This window comes from Salmo trutta, unplaced genomic scaffold (assembly GCF_901001165.1).
Source record: "Salmo trutta unplaced genomic scaffold, fSalTru1.1, whole genome shotgun sequence".
NCBI lineage: Eukaryota > Metazoa > Chordata > Actinopteri > Salmoniformes > Salmonidae > Salmo > Salmo trutta.
Window position 1 is genome coordinate 413,280 of NW_021822911.1, and position 26,596 is coordinate 439,875.

At 42.6% G+C, this 26,596-nt stretch overlaps 12 non-coding genes across 12 annotated transcripts; all 12 read right to left on the reverse strand.

Annotated features, from left to right (window-relative positions):
- Nucleotides 1–16,992: 16,992 nt before the first annotated feature.
- Nucleotides 16,993–17,065, reverse strand: trnav-uac (transfer RNA valine (anticodon UAC)). The gene has a single exon. It is a non-coding gene; the product is annotated as a tRNA-Val (tRNA).
- A 547-nt stretch (nt 17,066–17,612) lies between these two features.
- On the reverse strand, nt 17,613–17,685 carry trnav-uac (transfer RNA valine (anticodon UAC)). Its single transcript has one exon. It is a non-coding gene; the product is annotated as a tRNA-Val (tRNA).
- Nucleotides 17,686–18,033: 348 nt separating this feature from the next.
- Nucleotides 18,034–18,106, reverse strand: trnav-uac (transfer RNA valine (anticodon UAC)). Its single transcript has one exon. It is a non-coding gene; the product is annotated as a tRNA-Val (tRNA).
- A 1,175-nt stretch (nt 18,107–19,281) lies between these two features.
- trnav-aac (transfer RNA valine (anticodon AAC)) lies at nt 19,282–19,354 on the reverse strand. The gene has a single exon. It is a non-coding gene; the product is annotated as a tRNA-Val (tRNA).
- A 777-nt stretch (nt 19,355–20,131) lies between these two features.
- trnav-uac (transfer RNA valine (anticodon UAC)) lies at nt 20,132–20,204 on the reverse strand. The gene has a single exon. It is a non-coding gene; the product is annotated as a tRNA-Val (tRNA).
- A 349-nt stretch (nt 20,205–20,553) lies between these two features.
- trnav-cac (transfer RNA valine (anticodon CAC)) lies at nt 20,554–20,626 on the reverse strand. Its single transcript has one exon. It is a non-coding gene; the product is annotated as a tRNA-Val (tRNA).
- A 142-nt stretch (nt 20,627–20,768) lies between these two features.
- On the reverse strand, nt 20,769–20,841 carry trnav-aac (transfer RNA valine (anticodon AAC)). The gene has a single exon. It is a non-coding gene; the product is annotated as a tRNA-Val (tRNA).
- Nucleotides 20,842–21,610: 769 nt separating this feature from the next.
- On the reverse strand, nt 21,611–21,683 carry trnam-cau (transfer RNA methionine (anticodon CAU)). The gene has a single exon. It is a non-coding gene; the product is annotated as a tRNA-Met (tRNA).
- Nucleotides 21,684–22,038: 355 nt separating this feature from the next.
- trnav-aac (transfer RNA valine (anticodon AAC)) lies at nt 22,039–22,111 on the reverse strand. Its single transcript has one exon. It is a non-coding gene; the product is annotated as a tRNA-Val (tRNA).
- Nucleotides 22,112–23,087: 976 nt separating this feature from the next.
- Nucleotides 23,088–23,160, reverse strand: trnav-aac (transfer RNA valine (anticodon AAC)). Its single transcript has one exon. It is a non-coding gene; the product is annotated as a tRNA-Val (tRNA).
- A 1,629-nt stretch (nt 23,161–24,789) lies between these two features.
- trnav-aac (transfer RNA valine (anticodon AAC)) lies at nt 24,790–24,862 on the reverse strand. Its single transcript has one exon. It is a non-coding gene; the product is annotated as a tRNA-Val (tRNA).
- Nucleotides 24,863–25,632: 770 nt separating this feature from the next.
- trnav-aac (transfer RNA valine (anticodon AAC)) lies at nt 25,633–25,705 on the reverse strand. The gene has a single exon. It is a non-coding gene; the product is annotated as a tRNA-Val (tRNA).
- Between the last annotated feature and the right edge of the window lie 891 nt (nt 25,706–26,596).

The window sequence follows — 26,596 nt, forward strand, 5'->3', positions numbered from 1 at the left end:
ATCAACAAGGGGGTCAGGAGGAAAGATAAGCGGCACCCATCAATAAGCAAACCCCCTATTGCTAGAGTTGTTGCCGCTTCCACCCCCACAAAAGGGTCTCTCTCCCCTTTTCTCTCTCCCCCTTTCGCTCTCTCTCTCTCTCCCCTTTTCTCTCTCTCCCTCCTTTCTCCGCTCTCTCCCACTTTCTCTCTCCCTTTTTCTCTCTCCCTCCCTTTTCCTTTGAGAGAAAATGGGGGAGAGAGAAAAAGGGGGAGAATGAGGAGAGAAAAGAGAGAGAGAAAAGGGAGAGAGAGAGCAAAAGGGGAGAGAAAAAGGGAGAGAGAGAGAGAGAAGGGGAGAGAGAAAAAGGGAGAGAGAAAGCGAAAGGGGAGAGAGAGAAAAGGGAGAGAGAGAGAAAGGGGAGAGAAAGTGGGAGAGAACGGAGAAAGGGGGAGAGAGAGAAAAGGGGAGAGAGAGAGAGAGCGAAAGGGGGAGAGAGAAAAGGGGAGAGAGAGAAAGGGGAGAGAGAAAAGGGGAGAGAGAAAGGGAAGAGGGAGAGAAAGGGGAGAGAGAAAAGGGGGAGAGAGAGAGAAAGGGGAGAGAGAAAAGGGGAGAGAGAAAGGGAAGAGGGAGAGAAAGGGGAGAGAGAAAAGGGGAGAGAGAGAGAAAGGGGAGAGAGAGAAAAGGGGAGAGAGAGAGAAAGGGAAGAGGGAGAGAAAGGGGAGAGAGAAAAGGGGGAGAGAGGGGAGAGAGAAAGGGAAGAGGGAGAGAAAGGGGAGAGAGAAAAGGGGAGAGAGAGAGAAAGGGGAGAGAAAGTGGGAGAGAGCGGAGAAAGGAGGGAGAGAGAGAAAAGGGGAGAGAGAGAGAGAGCGAAAGGGGGAGAGAGAAAAGGGGAGAGAGAGCGAAAGGGGGAGAGAGAAAAGGGGAGCGAGAGAGAGAAAATGGGGGAGAGAGAAAGGGAGGGAGGGGTAATGTCCTGACGGGAAGGAAGGGGTAATGGCCTGACAGGAAGGAAGGAGGGAGGGGTAATGTCCTGACAGGAAGGAAGGAGGGAGGGGTAATGGCCTGACAGGAAGGAAGGAGGGAGGGGTAATGTCCTGACAGGAAGGAAGGAAGGAGGGGTAATGTGCTCTGCCAGCTGAGGCCTGCTGGGAGTCCAGAATGGCACCCTATTCCCTACATAGTCCATTATTTCTGACCAAGGCCCATAGGAATAGACAAACTGTATAAGTCATAGTGTTTCTCACATCTTATAGAGCACTAATAGATAGTGTAGTGCACTACTTTAGAAGGGCAGAAGCCCCCACAGGGTTCTGGTCTAAAGTAGTGCACTATAAAGGGAACACCATTAGGGACTAGACCCCGCTCCGTTCCCTGGTCAGAAGGGAGAGAGGCTGGGCACTTTGATATTGATGTCTCCGATGTTTATGTTGCGAGGCATTTCTGGGAGGTTCATGTTCTTCACCGCAGAGATCGCCCGCCCTGGCGCCGCCGAGAAGCCCCCCTGAAACAGACACAGATCAGTCAGAACTCTGGTTTTAGGGTTTTCTACACCAGCTATGTGGAAGATAAAATACAATGCAGTAAAAGTAACTAATCATTTGTAACACTAGAAATCATGTTGAATGGAGAATCTCCAGTAGGCTTCATCTCTTTCTGGGAGACGAGGGTCGTATTCACTTGGAACCTAGGAAGCAAACAGGCCAAAACGGGGAGGGACCTACAGTACCTGAATTTGTCCAATAAAGACTTGTTTTCCGTTGCAAATGTTTTAGCTTACGGTGTTCACTAATGAATAAGACCCAGCCCTAAAGGTCTAGAGTCAAGACTAACATAATACTACTAATAAATCCATGTGCCTTTGTTGGTAAACCAATGCCTGCAACCTGGTTCAGGTTATCAGTCAACCTACCAGGTTAGTTACAAACAGCACAGGAATGAAATCATCAACATGTATTGATCACATCTTTACTAATGCTGCAGAAATGAGCTTGAAAGCAGTATCCAGATCCATCAGATGTAGTGATCACAATATAGTAGCCATATCTAGGAAATCCAAAGTTCCAAAGGCTGGGCCTAATATAGTGTATAAGAGGTCATACAATAGGTTCATATGTTGATGATGTAAAGAATATGTGCTGGTCTGTGGTGTGTAATGAGGAGCAACCAGACGCTGCACTGGACACATTTATGAAATTGATTCCAGTTACTAATAAGTTTAAGAAAATGACCCTGTGGATTAATGAGGAACTGAAAATGTGTTTGGTTGAGAGAGATGAGGCAAAAGGAATGGCAAATAAGTCTGGCTGTGCAACTGACTGGCAAACGTACTGCAAATTGAGAAATCATGTTACTAAACTGAATAAAAAGAAGAAGAAGCAACACTATGAAACAATGATAAATAAAGAATAAAGAATGATGATAGAAAGCTTTGGAGCACCTTAAATTAAATTTTGGGAAAAAAGGCAAACTCAGCTCCATCATTCTTTGAATCAGATGGCTCATTCATCAAAAAACCAACTGATTTTGCAAACTATTTTAATTATGTTTTTATTAGCAAGATTAGCAAACTTAGGCATGACATGCCAGCAACAAACGCTTACACTACATACCCAAGTATAACTGACCAAATTATGAAAGACAAGCATTGTAATTTTGAATTCCGTAAAGTGAGTGTGGAAGAGTATTGTTGTCTATTAACAATGACAAGCCAGCGGGGTCTGACAACTTGGATGGAAAATTACTGAGGATAATAGCAGACAATATTGCCACTATTTGCCATATTTTATCTCCAGTGTATATTTGGCCTTGTATTTTAAGTTATTGTGCTGCAGAAAGATGAATTCATCTTCCAGTGTCTGTTGGAAAGCAGACTATCAGGTTTTCCTCTAGGATTTTGCCTGTGCTAAGCTCTACTCAGTTTCTTTCCATCCTAGAAAACTCCAGCACCATCCCCCCATCACCATCTCCTGAAGAATGAAGTGGACCTGTAAATGATGGGTATATACACACAAGGTAATGTAGTGGACCTGTAAATGATAGGTATATACAAGGTAATGTAGTGGACCTGTAAATGATAGGTACAGTGCCTAGCGAAAGTATTCACCCCCCTTGGCATTTTTCCTATTTTGTTGCCTTACAACCTGGAATTAAAATAGATTTTTGGGGGGTTTGTATCATTTGATTTACACAACATGCCTACCACTTTGAAGATGCAACATATTTTTTCTTGTGAAACAAACAAGAAATAAGACAAAAAAAAACAGAAAAGCTTGAGCGTGCATTACTATTCACCCCCCCAAAAATCACTACTTTGTAGAGTCACCTTTTGCAGCAATAACAGCTGCAAGTCTCTTGGGGGATGAGAGATGTTGGGTTTGCGCCAGACATAGCGTTTTCATTGATTGGCAAAAAGCTCAATTTTAGTCTCATCTGACCAGAGTACCTTCTTCCATATGTTTGGGGAGTCTCCCACATGCCTTTTGGCAAACACAAAGCGTGTTTGCTTATTTTTTCTTTAAGCAATGGCTTTTTTTCTGCCACTGATACCAACCTCCGCTGTGGAGCTTTGCAGCTCCTTCAAGGTTATCTTTGGTCTCTTTGTTGCCTCTCTGATTAATGCACTCCTTTCCTGGTCTGTGAGTTTTGGTGGGCGGCCCTCTCTTGGCAGGTTTGTTGTGGTGCCATATTCTTTCCATTTTTTAATAATGGATTTAATGGTGCTCTGTGGGATGTTCAAAGTTTCGGATATTTTTTAATACATCTCCACAACTTTGTCCCTGACCTGTTTGGAGAGCTCCTTGGTCTTCCTGGTGTTGCTTGCTTGGTGGTGCCCCTTGCTTGGTGGTGTTGCAGACTCTGGGGCCTTTCAGAACAGGTGTCTATATACTGAGACCATGTGACAGATCATGTGACACTTAGATTGCACACAGGTGGACTTTAACTAATTATGTGACTTCTGAAGGTAATTGGTTGCACCAGATCTTATTGGGGGTTCATAGCAAAAGGAGTGAACACATATAAACACACCACTTTTAAAAAAATAATTTATTGAAACAAGTCATTTTTTTCATTTCACCAATTTGGACTATTTTGTGTATGTCCATTACATGAAATCCAAATAGAAATCCATTTCAATTACAGGTTGTAATGCAACAAAATAGGAACAGTACAGTTGACTGTCTGTCTGGGAAAGGAGAGGTGAGTGGACAGTACAGCTGACTGTCTGTCTGGGAAAGGAGAGTTGAGTGGACAGTACAGCTGACTGTCTGGGAAAGGAGAGGTGAGTGGACAGTACAGCTGACTGTCTGGGAAAGGAGAGGTGAGTGGACAGTCCAGCTGACTGTCTGGGAAAGGAGAGTTGAGTGGACAGTACAGCTGACTGTCTGGGAAAGGAGAGGTGAGTGGACAGTCCAGCTGACTGTCTGTCTGGGAAAGGAGAGGTGAGTTGACAGTCCAGCTGACTGTCTGTCTGGGAAAGGAGAGGTGAGTGGACAGTACAGCTGACTGTCTGTCTGGGAAAGGAGAGGTGAGTGGACAGTCCAGCTGACTGTCTGTCTGGGAAAGGAGAGATGAGTGGACAGTACAGCTGACTGTCTGTCTGGGAAAGGAGAGTTGAGTGGACAGTACAGCTGACTGTCTGTCTGGGAAAGGAGAGGTGAGTGGACAGTACAGCTGACGTCTGGGAAAGGAGAGTTGAGTGGACAGTACAGCTGATTGTCTGGGAAAGGAGAGTTGAGTGGACAGTACAGCTGACTGTCTGGGAAAGGAGAGGTGAGTGGACAGTACAGCTGACTGTCTGGGAAAGAAGAGGTGAGTGGACAGTACAGCTGACTGTCTGTCTGGGAAAGGAGAGGTGAGTGGACAGTACAGCTGACTGTCTGGGAAAGGAGAGGTGAGTGGACAGTCCAGCTGACTGTCTGTCTGGGAAAGGAGAGGTGAGGACAGTACAGCTGACTGTCTGTCTGGGAAAGGAGAGGTGAGTGGACAGTACAGCTGACTGTCTGTCTGGGAAAGGAGAGTTGAGTGGACAGTCCAGCTGACTGTCTGTCTGGGAAAGGAGAGGTGAGTGGACAGTCCAGTTGACTGTCTGTCTGGGAAAGGAGAGGTGAGTGGACAGTACAGCTGACTGTCTGTCTGGGAAAGGAGAGGTGAGGACAGTCCAGTTGACTCTCTGTCTGGGAAAGGAGAGGTGAGTGGACAGTACAGCTGACTGTCTGTCTGGGAAAGGAGAGGTGAGGACAGTCCAGTTGACTGTCTGTCTGGGAAAGGAGAGGTGAGGACAGTCCAGTTGACTGTCTGTCTGGGAAAGGAGAGGTGAGTGGACAGTACAGCTGACTGTCTGTCTGGGAAAGGAGAGGTGAGGACAGTCCAGTTGACTGTCTGTCTTGGAAAGGAGAGGTGAGGACAGTCCAGTTGACTGTCTGTCTGGGAAAGGAGAGGGTGAGTGGACAGTACAGGTTCCATGGAATCCATTAGTTTGCTGACTGTTGCACGCATGATGAAAAGGCACCAGGTGTCTCTAAAACAGCATAGTTTGCTGACTATTACACGCATGCTGAAAAGGCACCAGGTGTCTCTATAACAGCTATACCGTGGGCCTTTTGAAAGAAAAGCAGACAGAGTGAAGTAACTGAGGACTGAGTATGTTCAGGTATGTTCAGTTTCATGATGCCTGTTGTGAAAAATTCCCCCCCAAATTCTATATCATTGTAATCAGTAATTCTCTTTCCAAAATGCATTTTGTGTGATGGAGTTGGACGCTGACGAAAACCATCACAAATTCCTCGTTTTTGGATGAGGCAGGCTTCAACCTGGTCAAGACAAGGAGGAGAGGTCAGAATTCCATTGGCCAGCGAGTAACAAATCAGGTCTGTAGAGCTGATGGAGTGGTGGGATGCAGACCTCCTATTGGATCATATAATGCAGCTCTCCTTGTATCCTTCCTTGATGAGATAAATCAGGTCTGTAGAGCTGATGGAGTGGTGGGATGCAGACCTCCATAATGCAGCTCTCCTTGTATCCTTCCTTGATGAGATAAATTAGGTCTGTAGAGATGATGGTGTGGTGGGATGCAGACCTCCATAATGCAGCTCTCCTTGTATCCTTCCTTGATGAGATAAATCAGGTCTGTAGAGATGATGGTGTGGTGGGATGCAGACCTCCATAATGCAGCTCTCCTTGTATCCTTCCTTGATGAGATAAATCAGGTCTGTAGAGATGATGGTGTGGTGGGATGCAGACCTCCATAATGCAGCTCTCCTTGTATCCTTCCTTGATGAGATAAATCAGGTCTGTAGAGATGATGGTGTGGTGGGATGCAGACCTCCATAATGCAGCTCTCCTTGTATCCTTCCTTGATGAGATAAATCAGGTCTGTAGAGATGATGGTGGGGTGGGATGCAGACCTCCATAATGCAGCTCTCCTTGTATCCTTCCTTGATGAGATAAATCAGGTCTGTAGAGCTGATGGTGTGGTGGGATGCAGACCTCCTATTGGATCATATAATGCAGCTCTCCTTGTATCCTTCCTTGATGAGATAAATCAGGTCTGTAGAGATGATGGTGTGACCTATGTCATTGTGTGGGATAATGTCAGGTTCCACCATGCTCAAATGGTGCAAGCATGGTTTAAAGGCCCAACCACAATTTACCACCCTGTACTTACCCCCATTCTCTCTTTTCCTTAACCCGATTGAGGAATGTTTCTCCACATGGAGGTGGAAGGTATATGATAGGCGCCCTCACGAACAAGCCGCCCTTCTCCAGGTCAGGCCAGTGTCAGCCTGGATTCGCCCGAAGATTCTTCCCAAGATGTTTGGCTGATGAAAACATCCTTTTTGTGATGTGGATGAGAAGCTGAGCCAAATCCACAAGACAAGGTTGATGGAAATATAGAAGTACAGTAATCAATCCTTTGCTTTTTACAGTAAGCCAGGTGAGGAACACTGCAGTTGATGTTTTACTATTATTTTCCTTTTTTGTAGCTAATTATTTTTGCTTTGATTCAAAGAAACCTATGTTGTGATTTTATTGTATTTCATCAATAAATTTCATATTTTGTTCAGTGATTTCACTGTGTCTGTAGTGATGTATTTATGTGTAGTAGCATAATGAAACATGTATCACATATTTTGTACTACAATATTTAATGATTGTACGAGCAACTACACAGTGAAACTATCGGTAAAACTCAAAACGGTCATCACTTGTAACACAGGCTGTCCAATGTTCAAAACATTGTAGATTCATATCTTTAAAGAAACTGTGCACTTGCAGAATCATTGGTTCAAATAACTCATTTATCATGAAATACCATAGGAACATTCATTTAGATCAGCCACACACAAAATGCCGTCTAGAGTTTTGAAAAATGATTACAAGGTTCTGAAATTAGTGCCAAAGTGATTGTAAACAACTGTATGATGCTGAGTAGGACTAACAGCACAAATGGCCATAATAAAACTTGGACTTTTGACGTTATTTGTATAACTTTTACAGAGCCTTTGTCGGGCAGTGTGGACCTCCTGGACGAACCCAACCCCTCTCTGGATTCAACTTTATGGGCCAGAGAGTCAGTGGGAATGTAAGGGTGTGTATGTATCTGTGTGTGTATGTGCATATGTGTGTGTGTGTGTGTGTTGTGTGTATTACTCACAGGTCTGCTTGGTCTCATGGCAGGTGTTGTTGTCCTCCAGAGAGAAGATGGGGGGAACACAGGCTGCCGTGGTCCCCAGACCCTGGCCATGCCCTGGCCTAACCCCTGGCCCAACCACTGGCCCAGCCCCTGGCCCAGCTCCTGGCCCAGCCCCTGGCCCAGCCCCTGGCCCAACCCCTGGCCCAACCCCTGGCCCAACCCCTGGCCCAACCCCTGGCCCAGCCCCTGGCTGAGGTAGGAGGCAGAGGAGTAGTAAGAACGCATCCGGTACTGAGGAGACACTTTGTGGCTGGATAGACGACTCTCGCCGTTCGGCATCTGTTGATAACACACACACACACACACACCACACACACACCACACACATACACACACACAAAGACAGGTGGGGAGAAAATAATTGGCTTTCTCAATTTCAAAATTATATTTAAACAGAGCTTTAAACAGATCTCAAACAGAGCTAAAAGGAAGCTAAAGGTTAAACAATGGTTAGAGACAGGTAGCCTAGTGGTTAGAGACAGGTAGCCTAGTGGTTAGACAGGTGGTTAGAGACAGGTAGCCTAGTGGTTAGAGACAGGTAGCCTAGTGGTTAGAGGCAGGTAGCCTAGTGGTTAGAGACAGGTAGCCTAGTGGTTAGAGACAGGTAGCCTAGTGGTTAGAGACAGGTAGCCTAGTGGTTAGAGACAGGTAGCCTAGTGGTTAGAGACAGGTAGCCTAGTGGTTACACAGGTGGTTAGAGACAGGTAGCCTAGTGGTTAGAGACAGGTAGCCTAGTGGTTAGAGGCAGGTAGCCTAGTGGTTAGAGACAGGTAGCCTAGTGGTTAGAGACAGGTAGCCTAGTGGTTAGAGACAGGTAGCCTAGTGGTTAGACAGGTGGTTAGAGACAGGTAGCCTAGTGGTTAGAGACAGGTAGCCTAGTGGTTAGAGACAGGTAGCCTAGTGGTTAGAGACAGGTAGCCTAGTGGTTAGAGACAGGTAGCCTAGTGGTTAGAGACAGGTAGCCTAGTGGTTAGACAGGTGGTTAGAGACAGGTAGCCTAGTGGTTAGAGACAGGTAGCCTAGTGGTTAGAGACAGGTAGCCTAGTGGTTAGAGACAGGTAGCCTAGTGGTTAGAGACAGGTAGCCTAGTGGTTAGAGACAGGTAGCCTAGTGGTTAGAGGCAGGTAGCCTAGTGGCTAGAGACAGGTAGCCTAGTGGTTAGAGGCAGGTAGCCTAGTGGTTAGAGACAGGTAGCCTAGTGGTTAGAGACAGGTAGCCTAGTGGTTAGAGGCAGGTAGCCTAGTGGCTAGAGACAGGTAGCCTAGTGGTTAGAGGCAGGTAGCCTAGTGGTTAGAGACAGGTAGTCTAGTGGTTAGAGACAGGTAGCCTAGTGGTTAGAGACAGGTAGCCTAGTGGTTAGAGACAGGTAGCCTAGTGGTTAGAGGCAGGTAGCCTAGTGGTTAGAGACAGGTAGCCTAGTGGTTATAGACAGGTAGCCTAGTGGTTAGAGGCAGGTAGCCTAGTGGTTAGAGACAGGTAGCCTAGTGGTTAGAGACAGGTAGCCTAGTGGTTAGAGGCAGGTAGCCTAGTGGTTAGAGACAGGTGGTTAGAGACAGGTAGCCTAGTGGTTAAAGGCAGGTAGCCTAGTGGTTAGAGACAGGTAGCCTAGTGGTTAGAGACAGGTAGCCTAGTGGTTAGAGGCAGGTAGTCTAGTGGTTAGAGGCAGGTAGCCTAGGCTGCAGGGTAGGATTATGGTAGGGTAGGGTTACAGAGAGGTCTACCTGGTATTGTTGGTCTACCTGGTATTGTTGGTGGTTGTACAGGTTACTGTAGTAGGCTGCAGGGTAGCGTGATGGCTGGTAGAAGTTGTAGTAGGAGGTATCCACCAGGAGGTCAGCTGTTCCATCAGTAGACTGCCCCCTACTGAACGCTGTGGGGCTGGAAGCCAGGCCAGAACGACTACCTACAGGGGATAGAGGACAGGGTTAAAGGTCAGGCAGGGCCAGGAATTCTGTCCCTCAAACCAGACCGACTCCCTGCAGGGACAGTGGAACAGGGTTAGGGTTAAATGTCAGGCAGGGCCAGGTATACTGTCCCTCAGACCAGACCAACTCCCTGCAGGGACAGAGGTACAGGGTTAGGGTTAAAGGTCAGGCAGGGCCAGGTATACTGTCCCTCAGACCAGACCGACTCCCTTCTCTGCTCCCACTGCTCTCCATATGTACACATGCTGAAACGATGGACATACTACCACCTCTAGTACACTGATACCAACTCTACCGTTGCAGTTCCAACGGAGTTCACAAGGTTGGAAACTAATTGCAAAAATGACTGAAGTTGGAGACTTATATCTCCCTCACTAACTTCAAGCATCGGCTGTCAGAGCAGCTTCTCGGTCGATGCAGCTGTACATAGCCCATCTGTAAATAGCCCATCCAACCATCTACCTACCTCATCCCCATTATAATTTTTTCCCCTGCTCTTTTGCACACCAGTATCTCTACTTGCACATCCTCATCGACACATCTATCACTCCAGTGTAAATTGCTAAATTGTAATTACTTTTCCACTATGGCCTATTTATTACCTTACCTCCTTACTTCATTTGCATACACTGTATATAGATTTTCAATTGTGTTATTGACTGTAAGTTTGTTTATCCCATGTGTAACTCTGTGTTGTTGTTTGTGTCGTACTGCTTTGCTTTATCTTGGCCAGGTCGCAGTTGTAAATGAGAAAGTGTTCTCAACTGGCCTACCTGGTTAAATAAAGGGTTATATATATAATATATAAATACCTGGTTAAATAAAGGGTTATATATATAATATAATATATAAATACCTGGTTAAATAAAGGGTCAGGGTTATATATATAATATAATATATAAATACCTGGTTAAATAAAGGGTCAGGGTTATATATAGATACACACTAACCCACTAACCCTAGATACACACTAACCCTAGATACACACTAACCCTAGATACACACTAACCCTAACCCTAGATACACACTAACCCTAGATACACACTAACCCTAACCCTAGATACACAATGTGATCAGATATTAAAGTTGCCCATCCTTGGCCTGTAAAATAATCTGTTCAGATATTAAAGTTGCCCATCCCTGGCCTGTAAAATAATGTGTTCAGATATTATAGTTGCCCATCCCTGGCCTGCCCATCCCTGGCCTGTAAAATAATGTGTTCAGATATTAAAGTTGCCCATCCCTGGCCTGTAAAATAATGTGTTCAGATATTATAGTTGCCCATCCCTGGCCTGTAAAATAATGTGTTCAGATATTAAAGTTGCCCATCCCCGGCCTGTAAAATAATGTGTTCAGATATTATAGTTGCCCATCCCTGGCCTGTAAAATAATGTGTTCAGATATTAAAGTTGCCCATCCCTGGCCTGTAAAATAATGTGTTCAGATATTATAGTTGCCCATCCCCTGCCTGTAAAATAATGTGTTCAGATAATATAGTTGCCCATCCCTGGCCTGTAAAATAATGTGTTCAGATATTAAAGTTGCCCATCCCTGGCCTGTAAAATAATGTGTTCAGATATTATAGTTGCCCATCCCTGGCCTGTAAAATAATGTGTTCATTGTCATGTCTGATGTCCTAAAAAACATATTGTGAAGAACCGTAAATGAATGAGTGTGTTAATAAACCAGGGCAAAATACTCCTGTTGGAAAACGCCTCTAAAGCCATGAAAATAGCTGCAAAATAATTCTGACACAGTTGGAAAGCTGTTATTCCCCTATAATCAACATTGGCCAAGTCATTCTGACAACATTCAAATATTCTTAGAATAGCCTAAACCACAAATAACTGCCAATGCTGTCAATAGATCTCCAGGGAAACCTGAATATTTTAGCCTTACCAGGCAGATAAACATGTTGGTTAGTTACCTTGCTTTGAGGTAGCCAACCTTAGCCATTTGATCCTTTATTCATTAAAGTAGGAAAGTATTTTATAAAGACATAAAAAGTATTTGGTTGTAATTGGAATGTTGTAATATTTCTTAGGCCAACCATCCTTCAGGAGAGCCTTAAAGGGAAAGTGTTCTATTTTGAGACAAGCTTGACTCTGCAAAGAAGCCAATAGGCAGAGGGGAGCCTGCATTTCAATCTGATTCTCTGAATGGAAGTAATAATAATAATAATCATAATAATAATCATAATAATAATAATAATGATAATAATAATAATAATAATAATAATAATAATAATGATAATAATAATAATAATAATAATAATAATAATGATGATAATAATAATGGTCCACTATTGATCAGAACAGCCTGTTAGCATGGTGGACCATCCTGGTCTATACCCTGTCTATTGATCAGAACAGCCTGTTAGCATAGTGGACCATCCTGGTCTATACCCTGTCTATTGATCAGAACAGCATGGTGGACCATCCTGGTCTATACCCTGTCTATTGATCAGAACAGCCTGTTAGCATGGTGGACCATCCTGGTCTATACCCTGTCTATTGATCAGAACAGCCTGTTAGCATGGTGGACCATCCTGGTTTATACCCTGTCAATTGATCAGAACAGCCTGTTAGCATAGTGGACCATCCTGGTCTATACCCTGTCTATTGATCAGAGCAGCCTGTTAGCATAGTGGACCATCCTGGTCTTTACCCTGTCTATTGATCAGGACAGCCTGTTAGCATGGTGGACCATCCTGGTCTATACCCTGTCTATTGATCAGAACAGCTTAGTGCACCATCCTGGTCTATACCCTGTCTATTGATCAGAACAGCCTGTTAGCATGGTGGACCATCCTGGTCTATACCCTGTCTACTGATCAGAACAGCATGGTGGACCATCCTGGTCTATACCCTGTCTATTGATCAGAACAGCCTGTTAGCATGGTGGACCATCCTGGTCTATACCCTGTCTATTGACCAGAACAGCCTGTTAGCATGGTGGACCATCCTGGTTTATACCCTGTCTATTGATCAGAACAGCCTGTTAGCATAGTGGACCATCCTGGTCTATACCCTGTCTATTGATCAGAACAGCATGGTGGACCATCCTGGTCTATACCCTGTCTATTGATCAGAACAGCCTGTTAGCATGGTGGACCATCCTGGTCTATACCCTGTCTATTGATCAGAACAGCCTGTTAGCATGGTGGACCATCCTGGTCTTTACCCTGTCTATTGATCAGAACAGCCTGTTAGCATGGTGGACCATCCTGGTCTATACCCTGTCTATTGATCAGAACAGCCTGTTAGCATGGTGGACCATCCTGGTCTATACCCTGTCTATTGATCAGAACAGCATGGTGGACCATCCTGGTCAATACCCTGTCTATTGATCAGAACAGCATGGTGGACCATCCTGGTCTATACCCTGTCTATTGATCAGAGCAGCCTGTTAGCATAGTGGACCATCCTGGTCTATACCCTGTCTATTTATCAGAACAGCATGGTGGACCATCCTGGTCTATACCCTCTCTATTGATCAGAGCAGCCTGTTAGCATGGTGGATCATCCTGGTCTATACCCTGTCTATTGATCAGAACAGCCTGTTAGCATGGTGGACCATCCTGGTCTATACCCTGTCTATTGATCAGAACAGCCTGTTAGCATAGTTTACCATCCTGGTCTATACCCTGTCTATTGATCAGAACTGCCTGTTAGCATGGTGGACCATCCTGGTCTATACCCTGTCTATTGATCAGAACAGCCTGTTAGCATGGTGGACCGTCCTGGTCTATACCCTGTCTATTGATCAGAACAGCCTGTTAGCATGGTGGACCATCCTGGCCTATACCCTGTCTATTGATCAGAACAGCCTGTTAGCATGGTGGACCATCCTGGTTTATACCCTCTCTATTGATCAGAACAGCCTGTTAGCATAGTGGACCATCCTGGTCTATACCCTGTCTATTGATCAGAACAGCATGGTGGACCATACTGGTCTATACCCTGTCTATTGATCAGAGCAGCCTGTTAGCATAGTGGACAATCCTGGTCTATACCCTGTCTATTGATCAGGACAGCCTGTTAGCATGGTGGACCATCCTGGTCTATACCCTGTCTATTGATCAGAACAGCTTAGTGGACCATCCTGGTCTATACCCTGTCTATTGATCAGAACAGCCTGTTAGCATGGTGGACCATCCTGGTCTGTACCCTGTCTATTGATCAGAACAGCATGGTGGACCATCCTGGTCTATACCCTGTCTATTGATCAGAACAGCCTGTTAGCATGGTGGACCATCCTGGTCTATACCCTGTCTATTGATCAGAACAGCATGGTGGACCATCCTGGTCAATACCCTGTCTATTGATCAGAACAGCATGGTGGACCATCCTGGTCTATACGCTGTCTATTGATCAGAGCAGCCTTTTAGCATAGTGGACCATCCTGGTCTATACCCTGTCTATTGATCAGAACAGCATGTTGGACCATCCTGGTCTATACCCTGTCTATTGATCAGTGCAGCCTGTTAGCATGGTGGACCATCCTGGTCTATACCCTGTCTATTGATCAGAACAGCCTGTTAGCATGGTGGACCATCCTGGTCTATACCCTGTCTATTGATCAGAACAGCTTGTTAGCATGGTGGACCATCCTGGTTTATACCCTGTCTATTGATCAGAACAGCCTGTTAGCATAGTGGACCATCCTGGTCTATACCCTGTCTATTGATCAGAACAGCATGGTGGACCATCCTGGTCTATACCCTGTCTATTGATCAGAGCAGCCTGTTAGCATAGTGGACCATCCTGGTCTATACCCTGTCTATTGATCAGGACAGCTTAGTGGACCATCCTGGTATATACCCTGTCTATTGATCAGAACAGCCTGTTAGCATGGTGGACCATCCTGGTCTATACCCTGTCTATTGATCAGAACAGCCTGTTAGCATGGTGGACCAGGGGTGTTTAACAATAACAGATAAGTATAGCAAATGGGTAGAAGCGTTCCCAACTTACTTGGTGGACATGATTATGGTAGCTAAAATATTAAGTCAAGATATTATCCCTAGACTTGGTTTACTAAGAGCCATCTCTTTAAATGATGGATGACAGTTTAGCTAATCAGGTAGAGCCTATAGAATGCCAGAGTTAGAGATACCAGAACAGGTAGACATAGAAATTAAAGATATACTGGCAGAGCACATGAGAAGACTGTTAACCAAACCCGTATGTCCAAGATTTTGTGTCCAACAGGTGAATTGCAGGAGAAGGTGATTCACTCAATCCAACTAGGAGACTAGGTGTGGATCCAGTCCCTGAGGAGAAAAAACTGGAAGCAGTCCCGTTGGGAAGGCCCATTCCAGGTGCTGTTAAACCATTGCCTTTGCCATTAGGAAAGCTGAGAGAGTCACATGGGTCCACGTTACCCACTGCAAGAAGGTATGTACACATATGAGCACTGATGATCACACACAGAGTTAGGAGAAGAACCGAGAACCAATAAGGTCCGGGGGTTACCTCCTTAACGAAGATTTCCTATCCCGACCGTTCATCACTGTGTGTGCTCCTAGAGGTGTGAGTATGGGGTGGTACCTAGCAGATCGACTAAGGGCAGGAGAGGGTTGACGGTTTTTGGGAAGAGTAGAGGCTCTGAGCTGCATCATAATCTAATCTTTCTGATACATTCAGATCCAACACCTTCGGGTACTAATCATACGATACCGTTGTCATTGAGAAGAAGTAGAAGATAAACTATATAATACACTGATGAGTGACGTACAGAATAAGGAATTTTAGGTGAGCATTAAACAATTCCTTGGGGAAGCAGACAACTGTACAGGAATTGGGGTTGGCCAGATTGAAGTACTCAGCCAACCCACCTCGGTTCACCTGGATTCCTGATGAGCACCAGTGTTATAGATACAAGAATGGCACCGAGAATTGAGATGATTTTAACGGCTGGAAAGGTAATCGTTAATGTGACTGACTTAGGTTTGAAAGCACAGGAGAAAATGTGTAACCTCATAGCACCTATGGCTGATGAAGGGTGGGCTAGTACCAGCAAAGGACGCATACGACAAGAATTACCACAAAGGGTGGTTAGGAACTTGCGCCCTGGGGTTATTGGTCCAACCAGTTTGAATTAGTGATAAGAGACCAGTTATAGGAGGCTAAAGTAGGTACAGGAGGAGTTTTGATAAGGATGGGAATGGCTTTGTCTAGATGGATGCTATTGGCATCCTCAGGGAGGTTCCAGATGAATACAAAGTTATGAATCAAATATGTGAAGGCTTTAACACTACATTATGTTGGTAGTTGACAATAAATAATAATGTGGATTGAATTAATGACATCTTTTATAATCAACAGAGATTCATGAATGAAACAGGGGATGCAGTAAAGAGGTTCTCTGACCAATTAGCCGCCACCTCCCTCATGACCTGGTAAAATAGACTGACTCTCGATAGGTTACGGGCAAAGAGGATGGTGTAGGTAGAATGATTAGGTTCATTGCTGTACGTACATTTTTGATAACACAGCTCATGTTTGGGAAATGGAAAAGTGTTGCAAGAACTGTATTATGGGCTGCTTTAACCTGTATGAGTGTGTTTGGGTTGTGTGGTTGTTGTTTGGTCATGTGTGCAATAGGTTTAATAACCAGAACTTTAGAGAGATGATAAAGGAGCAGATGGTGAGCTACGGACCGAGTGAAAGTTCAGATCAATGAGACGACAAGTACCTACCGCCGAGCAAGCCTGTTCCCCTTTTTCTTTGTCACGTCTTGCAGACGTGAAGAGGGGGATTTGTAATAAAGATAATCTAACGTTTTACCTAATGATATATAAGGAGGGCATTTGCACAACATGCTTCACAACAGCACACAACAAAATTCCAGAGACATATTGAGCAACCAACTGATACCAATCACGACCACACCCAGAGACAGATGGCTGACTTAAGCACTCACACAAAAATGTCAAGACATGAAAGCGCCCTAGCCACACGAACTGACCACTGGTGTAAAAAACAACATTCCATGAATATCGTAACCAACCAGACACGAATTAGCAGAAAAACACACTTAGGGGTGTTGGACTCCGAGGACAAAGGACACTGCCCAGGGCCAATGGGAAGTCGACACCACCTGGAGAATGGACCGTCCCTCCACTCATCGACCAGTCAGGAGAGCGGACCTACTAGACTCAACCTACGTCAACACACTGTTATTTCATTGTATAAATTGGATGCACACCATGTTTCGGCGCTTTCTTCCGCTAGTTCCCTATGAGCTAAACGAAGGAGTCCGTGCACGCTTTGCCAAATATCTTTGTCTCATAATAAAATGCCTTACTATAATTGAATCCACCCAGTCCAGCGTCCTGACTTGGTCTCCTTCTCAAGTAACTGATCATCAACACGTGTCAAAGAGCACTGTTTCCGCCCGGTTTCGAACCAAGGACCTTTCGCGTGTAAAGCGAACGTGATAACCACTACACTACAGAAACCGCTGCTCGATTTTTCTGCAAGTGGTAAACCGAATTTTACCGATATTCATGGCACGTATTCGAATTTCCAAAATAAGGCATTAATGAATTTCTCTGTTACCACTATGATACTTCTTGAATGTGTCAATGAGCGTTGTCCCCGCCCGGTTTCGAACCGAGGACCTTTCGCGTGTAAAGCAAACGTGATAACCACTACACTACAGTAACTGTTACTTAATTTTCCTGCAAGGAGTAAACCGAATTTTACAGATATTCATGGCACGTATTCAAATTTCCAAAATAATGAATTTCTCTGTTACCACTATGGTACTTCTTGAATGTGTAAATGAGCGTTGTCCCCGCCCGGCTTCGAACCGTGGACTTTTCGCGTGTGAAGCAAACTTGATAACCACTACACTACAGAAACTGCTGCTACATTTAGCTACAAGGAGTAAACCGAATTTTACAGATATTCATGGCACGTATTCGAATTTCCAAAATACAGAATTTATGAAAATAACTTTTCTCTGTTAAAAGTACAGTACCTACTGCACTTGTCAAAGAGCACTGTTTCTGCCCGGTTTCAAACCGAGGACCTTTCGCGTGTAAAGCAAACGTGATAACCACTACACTACAGAAACTGCTATTTAATATTTCTGCAAGGAGTAAACCGAATTTTACAGATATTCATGGCACGTATTCGAATTTCCAAAATAAAGAAATATTGAAATTCTCTGTTACCACTATGGTACTTCTTGAATGTGTCAATGAGCGTTGTTCCCGCCCGGTTTCGAACCAGGGACTTTTCGCGTGTGAAGCAAACATGATAACCACTACACTACAGAAACTGCTGCTACATTTAGCTACAAGGAGTAAACCGAATTTCACAGATATTCATGGCACGTATTCGAATTTCCAAAATTAGGGATTTATGAAAATAATTATTCTCTGTTAAAAGTACAGTACCTACTGCACATGTCAAAGAGCACTGTTTCCGCCCGGTTTTGAAACGAAGACCTTTCGCGTGTAAAGCGAACGTGATAACCACTACACTACAGAAACCGCTGCTCGATCGTTTTGCAAGGAGTAAACCGAATTTTACCGATATTCATGGCAAGTATTCGAATTTCCAAAATAAGTCATTAATGAATTTCTCTGTTATCACTATGATACTTCTTGAACGTGTTAATGAGCGTTGTTTCCACTGGTTTCGAACCAGGGACCTTTCGTGTGTGAAGCGAACGTGATAAATACTACACCACAGAAACTACTGCTACAATTAGCTGCAAGAAGTAAACCAAATTTTAAAGATTTTCATGGAACGTATTCGAATTTCCAAAATAAGGGATTAATGAAATTCTCTGTGGTACTAATTGAATGTGTTAATGAGCGTTGTTTCCACCTGGTTTCAAACCAGGGACCTTTCGCATGTGAAGCGAACGTGATAACCACTACACTACAGAAACTGCTGCTTGATTTTTCTGCAAGGGGTAAACCGAATTTTACAGATATTCATGGCACGTATTCAAATTTCCAAAATAAGGCATTATTGAAATTCTCTGTTACCACTATGGTACTTCTTGAATGTGTCAATGAGCGTTGTTCCCGCCCGGTTTCGAACCAGGGACTTTTCGCGTGTGAAGCAAACATAATAACCACTACACTACAGAAACTGCTGTTACAGTTTGCTACAAGGAGTAAATGGAATTTTACAGATATTCATGGCACGCGTTCAAATTTCCAAAATTAGGTAGTTATGAAAATAACTATTCTCTGTTAAAAGTATAGTACCTACTGCACATGTCAAAGAGAACTGTTTCCACCCGGTTTCGAACCGAGGACCTTTCGCGTCTTCGGTTCGACGTGATAACCACTAGAATACAGAAACTGCTGCTTCAATTAGCTACAAGGAGTAAACCGAATTTTACCGATATTCATGGCACGTATTCGAATTTCCAAAATAAGTCATTAAGGAATTTCTCTGTTATCACTATGATACTTCTTGAACGTGTCAATTAGCATTGTTTCCGCCTGGTTTCGAACCAGGGACCTTTCGTGTGTTAAGCGAATGTGATTACCACTACACTACAGAAACTGCTGCTACATTTAGCTACAAGGAGTAAACCGAATTTTAAAGATATTCATGGCACGTATTCGAATTTCCAAAATACAGAATTTATGAAAATAACTTTTCTCTGTTAAAAGTACAGTACCTTACTGGACGTGTCAAAGAGCACTGTTTCAACCCGGTTTCGAACCGAGGACCTTTCGCGTGTTAAGCGAACGTGATAACCACTACACTACAGAAACTGCTGCTACAGTTTGCTATTAGGAGTAAACTGAATTTTACTGATATTCATGGCACGTATTCGAATTTCCAAAATACAGAATTTATGAAAAGAACTATTCTCTGTTAAAAGTACAGTACCTACTGCACGTGTCAAAGAGCACTGTTTCTACCCGGTTTTGATCCGAGGACCTTTTGCGTGTTAAGCGAACGTGATAACCACTACACTACAGAAACTGCTGCTACAATTATCTTGCAAGGAGTAAACCGAATTTTACTGATATACATGGCACGTGTTCAAATTTCCAAAATTAGGTATTTATGAAAATAACTATTCTCTGTTAAAAGTAAAGTACCTACTGCACGTGTTAAAGAGCACTGTTTCTGCCTGGTTTCGATCTGAGGACCTTTCGCTTGTTAAGCAAACGTGATAACCACTACACTACAGAAACTGCTTCTACAATTAGCTGCAAGGAGTAAAACAAATTTTACCGATATTCATGGCACGTATTCGAATTTGCAAAATAAGGCATTAACGAATTTCTCTGTTACCACTATGATACTTCTTGAATTTGTCATTGAGCGTTGTTTCCGACCGGTTTTGAACCAAAGACTTTTCGCATGTGAAGCAAACGTGATAACCACTACACTACAGAAACTGCTGCTACATTTATCTACAAGCAGTAAACCGAATTTTATAGATATTCATGGCACGTATTCGAATTTCCAGAATACAGAATTTATGAAAATAACTATTCTCTGTTAAAAGTATAGTGCCTACTGCAGGTGTTAAAGAGCACTATTTCCAGCCGGTTTCGAACCGAGGACCTTTCGCTTGTAAAGCGAACGTGATAACCACTACACTACAGAAACTGCTGCTACAGTAAGCTACGAGGAGGAAACCGAATTTTACTGATATTCATGGCACGTATTCTTATTTCCAAAATACAGAATTTATCAAAATAACTTTTCTCTGTTAAAAGTACAGTACCTACTGCACGTGTCAAATAGCACTGTTTCCAGCCGGTTTCGAACCGAGGACCTTTCGCTTGTAAAGCGAACGTGATAACTACTACACTACTGAATCTGCTGCTTGATTTTTTCTTCAAGGAGTAAACCGAATTTTACAGATATTCATGGAACGTATTCGAATTTCCAAAATAAGGCATTAATGAAATTCTTTGTTACCGCTATAGTACTTCTTGAATGTGTCAATGAGCGTTGTTTCCGCCCGGTTTCGAACCAGGGACCTTTCGCGTGTGAAGCAAACGTGATAACCACTACACTACAGAAACTGCTGCTACAATTATCTTGCAAGGAGTAAAACGAATTTTACTGATATACATGGCACGTGTTCAAATTTCCAAAATTAGGTATTTATGAAAATAACTATTCTCTGTTAAAAGTAAAGTACCTACTGCACGTGTTAAAAAGCACTGTTTCCGCCCGGTTTCGATCCGAGGACCTTTCGCATGTTAAGCGAACGTGATAACCACTACACTACAGAAACTGCTGCTACAATTATCTGCAAGCAGTAAACCGAATTTTACAGATATTCATGGCACGTATTCGAATTTACAAAATAAGTCATTAATGAATTTCTCTGTTATCACTATGGTACTTCTTGAATGTGTCAATTTGCGTTGTTCCCGCTGGGTTTCGAACCAGGGACTTTTCACGTGTGAAGCAAACGTGATAACCACTACACTACAGAAACTGCTGCAACAATTAACTGCAAGGAGTAAACCGAATTTTACAGATATTCATGGCACTCGTTCATATTTCCAAAATTAGGCATTTATGAAAATATCTCTTCTCTGTTAAAAGTACAGTACCTACTGCACGTGTCAAATAGCACTGTTTCCAGCCGGTTTCGAACCGAGGACCTTTCGCGTGTAGAGCGAACGTGATAACAACTACACTACAGAAACTGCTGCTACATTTAGCTACAAGGAGTAAACCGAATTTTACAGATATACATGGCACGTATTCGAATTTCCAAAAGAAGGCATTTATGAAAATAATTATTCTCTGTTTAAAGTACAGTACCTAATGCATGTGCCAAAGAGCACTGTTTCCACCCGGTTTCGAACCGAGGACCTTTCGCGTGTTAAGCAAACGTGATTACCACTACACTTCAGAAACTGCTGCTACATGTTGCTACAAGGAGTAAACCGAATTTTACAGATATTCATGGCACGTATTCGAATTTCCAAAATAAGGCATTAATGAAATTCTCTGTTACCGCTATAGTACTTGTTGAATGTGTCAATGAGCATTGTTTCCACCCGGTTTCGAACCAGGGACCTTTTGCGTATGAAGCAAACGTGATACCCACTACACTACAGAAACTGCTGCTACAAATATCTGCAAGGAGTAAACCGAATTTTACAGATATTCATGGCACGTATTCGAATTTCCAAAATACAGAATTTATGAAAATAACTTTTCTCTGTTAAAAGTACAGTACCTACTGCACGTGTCAAATTGCACTGTTTCCACCCGGTTTCTAACCGAGGACCTTTCGCGTGTAAAGCGAATGTGATAACCACTACACTAGAGAAACTGCTGCTTGATTTTTCTGCAAGGAGTAAACCGAATTTTACAGATATTCATGGCACGTATTGGAATTTCCAAAATACAGAATTTATGAAAATAACTTTTCTCTGTTAAAAGTATAGTGCCTACTGCAAGTGTCAAAGAGCACTGTTTCCGCCTGGTTTCGAACCAAGGACCTTTTGCGTGTTAAGCAAACGTTATAACCACTACACTACAGAAACTGCTTCTACAATTAGCTGCAAGGAGTAAACCGAATTTTACCGATATTCATGGCAAGTATTCAAATTTCCTAAATAAGGCATTAACGGATTTCTCTAATACCACTATGATACTTCTTGAATGTGTCAATGAGCGTTGTTTCCGCCCGGTTTCAAACCAAGGACTTTTCGGAGTGAAGCAAACGTGATAACAACTACACTACAGAAACTGCTGCTACATTTAGCTACAAGGAGTAAACCGAATTTTACAGATATTCATGGCACGTATTCGAATTTCCAAAAGAAGGCATTAATGAATTTCTCTGTTACCGCTATAGTACTTCTTGAATGTGTCAATGAGCATCGTTTCCGCCCGGTTTCGAAGCAGGGACCTTTCACATGTTAAGCAAACGTGATAACCACTACACTACAGAAACTGCTGCTACAATTATCGGCAAGGAGTAAACCAAATTTTACAGATATTCATGGCACGTATTCGAATTTCCAAAATACAGAATTTATGAAAATAACTATTCTCTGTTAAAAGTACAGTACCTACTGCACGTGTCAAAGAGCACTATTTCCACCCGGTTTTGATTCGAGGACCTTTCGCGTGTAAAGCGAAAATGATAACCACTACACTACAGAAACTGCTTCTACAATTAGCTGCAAGGAGTAAACCAAATTTTACCGATATTCATGGCACGTATTCGAATTTCCAAAATAAGGAATTAACGAATTTCTCTGTTACCACTATGATACTTCTTGAATGTGTCATTGAGTGTTGTTTCCGAGCAGTTTCGAACCAAGGACTTTTCGCATGTGAAGCAAACGTGATAACCACTACACTACAGAAACTGCTGCTACATTTATCTACAAGGAGTAAACCGAATTTTACAGATATTCATGGCATGTATTTGAATTTACAAAATACAGAATTTATGAAAATAACTATTCTCTGTTAAAAGTACAGTACCTTACTGGACGTGTCAAAGAGCACTGTTTCAACCCGGTTTCGAACCGAGGACCTTTCGCGTGTTAAGCGAACGTGATAACCACTACACTACAGAAACTGCTGCTACAGTTTGCTATTCGGAGTAAACTGAATTTTACTGATATTCATGGCACGTATTCGAATTTCCAAAATACAGAATTTATGAAAAGAACTATTCTCTGTTAAAAGTACAGTACCTACTGCACGTGTCAAAGAGCACTGTTTCTACCCGGTTTTGATCCGAGGACCTTTTGCGTGTTAAGCGAACGTGATAACCACTACACTACAGAAACTGCTGCTACAATTATCTTGCAAGGAGTAAACCGAATTTTACTGATATACATGGCACGTGTTCAAATTTCCAAAATTAGGTATTTATGAAAATAACTATTCTCTGTTAAAAGTAAAGTACCTACTGCACGTGTTAAAGAGCACTGTTTCTGCCTGGTTTCGATCTGAGGACCTTTCGCTTGTTAAGCAAACGTGATAACCACTACACTACAGAAACTGCTTCTACAATTAGCTGCAAGGAGTAAAACAAATTTTACCGATATTCATGGAACGTACTCGAATTTGCAAAATAAGGCATTAACGAATTTCTCTGTTACCACTATGATACTTCTTGAATTTGTCATTGAACGTTGTTTCCGACCGGTTTTGAACCAAAGACTTTTCGCATGTGAAGCAAACGTGATAACCACTACACTACAGAAACTGCTGCTACATTTATCTACAAGCAGTAAACCGAATTTTATAGATATTCATGGCACGTATTCGAATTTCCAAAATACAGAATTTATGAAAATAACTATTCTCTGTTAAAAGTATAGTGCCTACTGCAGGTGTTAAAGAGCACTATTTCCAGCCGGTTTCGAACCGAGAACCTTTCGCTTGTAAAGCGAACGTGATAACCACTACACTACAGAAACTGCTGCTACAGTTAGCTACGAGGAGGAAACCGAATTTTACTGATATTCATGGCACGTATTCTTATTTCCAAAATACAGAATTTATCAAAATAACTTTTATCTGTTAAAAGTAAAGTACCTACTGCACGTGTCAAATAGCACTGTTTCCAGCCGGTTTCGAACCGAGGACCTTTCGCTTGTAAAGCGAACGTGATAACCACTACACTTTAGTAACTGCTGTTTGATTTTTCTGCAAGGAGTAAACCGAATTTTACAGATATTCATGGAACGTATTCGAATTTCCAAAATAAGGTATTAATGAAATTCTCTGTTACCGCTATAGTACTTCTTGAATGTGTCAATGAGCGTTGTTTCTGCCACGGTTTCGAACCAGGGACCTTTCGCGTGTGAAGCAAACGTGATAACCACTACACTACAGAAACTGCTGCTACAATTATCTTGCAAGGAGTAAACCGAATTTTACTGATATACATGGCACGTGTTCAAATTTCCAAAATTAGGTATTTATGAAAATAACTATTCTCTGTTAAAAGTAAAGTACCTACTGCACGTGTTAAAGAGCACTGTTTCTGCCTGGTTTCGATCTGAGGACCTTTCGCTTGTTAAGCAAACGTGATAACCACTACACTACAGAAACTGCTGCTACAATTATCTTGCAAGGAGTAAAACGAATTTTACTGATATACATGGCACGTGTTCAAATTTCCAAAATTAGGTATTTATGAAAAAAACTATTCTCTGTTAAAAGTAAAGTACCTACTGCACGTGTTAAAGAGTACTGTTTCCGCCCGGTTTCGATCCGAGGACCTTTCGCGTGTTAAGCGAACGTGATAACCACTACACTACAGAAACTGCTGCTACAATTATCTGCAAGCAGTAAACCGAATTTTACAGATATTCATGGCACGTATTCGAATTTACAAAATAAGTCATTAACGAATTTCTCTGTTACCGCTATAGTACTTCTTGAATGTGTCAATGAGCATCGTTTCCGCCCGGTTTCGAAGCAGGGACCTTTCACATGTTAAGCAAACGTGATAACCACTACACTACAGAAACTGCTGCTACAATTATCGGCAAGGAGTAAACCAAATTTTACAGATATTCATGGCACGTATTCGAATTTCCAAAATACAGAATTTATGAAAATAACTATTCTCTGTTAAAAGTACAGTACCTACTGCACGTGTCAAAGAGCACTATTTCCACCCGGTTTTGATTCGAGGACCTTTCGCGTGTAAAGCGAAAATGATAACCACTACACTATAGAAACTGCTGCTACAATTAGCTGCAAGGAGTAAACCGAATTTTACAGATATTCATGGCACGTATTCGAATTTCCAAAATAAGGCATTAACGAATTTCTCTGTTACCACTATGATACTTCTTGAATGTGTCATTGAGTGTTGTTTCCGACCGGTTTCGAACCAAGGACTTTTCGCATGTGAAGCAAACGTGATAACCACTAAACTACAGAAACTGCTGCTACATTTATCTACAAGGAGTAAACCGAATTTTACAGATATTCATGGCATGTATTTGAATTTACAAAATACAGAATTTATGAAAATAACTATTCTCTGTTAAAAGTACAGTACCTTACTGGACATGTCAAAGAGCACTGTTTCAACCCGGTTTCGAACCGAGGACCTTTCGCGTGTTAAGCGAACGTGATAACCACTACACTACAGAAACTGCTGCTACAGTTTGCTATTCGGAGTAAACTGAATTTTACTGATATTCATGGCACGTATTCGAATTTCCAAAATACAGAATTTATGAAAAGAACTATTCTCTGTTAAAAGTACAGTACCTACTGCACGTGTCAAAGAGCACTGTTTCTACCCGGTTTTGATCCGAGGACCTTTTGCGTGTTAAGCGAACGTGATAACCACTACACTACAGAAACTGCTGCTACAATTATCTTGCAAGGAGTAAACCGAATTTTACTGATATACATGGCACGTGTTCAAATTTCCAAAATTAGGTATTTATGAAAATAACTATTCTCTGTTAAAAGTAAAGTACCTACTGCACGTGTTAAAGAGCACTGTTTCTGCCTGGTTTCGATCTGAGGACCTTTCGCTTGTTAAGCAAACGTGATAACCACTACACTACAGAAACTGCTTCTACAATTAGCTGCAAGGAGTAAAACAAATTTTACCGATATTCATGGCACGTACTCGAATTTGCAAAATAAGGCATTAACGAATTTCTCTGTTACCACTATGATACTTCTTGAATTTGTCATTGAACGTTGTTTCCGACCGGTTTTGAACCAAAGACTTTTCGCATGTGAAGCAAACGTGATAACCACTACACTACAGAAACTGCTGCTACATTTATCTACAAGCAGTAAACCGAATTTTATAGATATTCATGGCACGTATTCGAATTTCCAAAATACAGAATTTATGAAAATAACTATTCTCTGTTAAAAGTATAGTGCCTACTGCAGGTGTTAAAGAGCACTATTTCCAGCCGGTTTCGAACCGAGAACCTTTCGCTTGTAAAGCGAACGTGATAACCACTACACTACAGAAACTGCTGCTACAGTTAGCTACGAGGAGGAAACCGAATTTTACT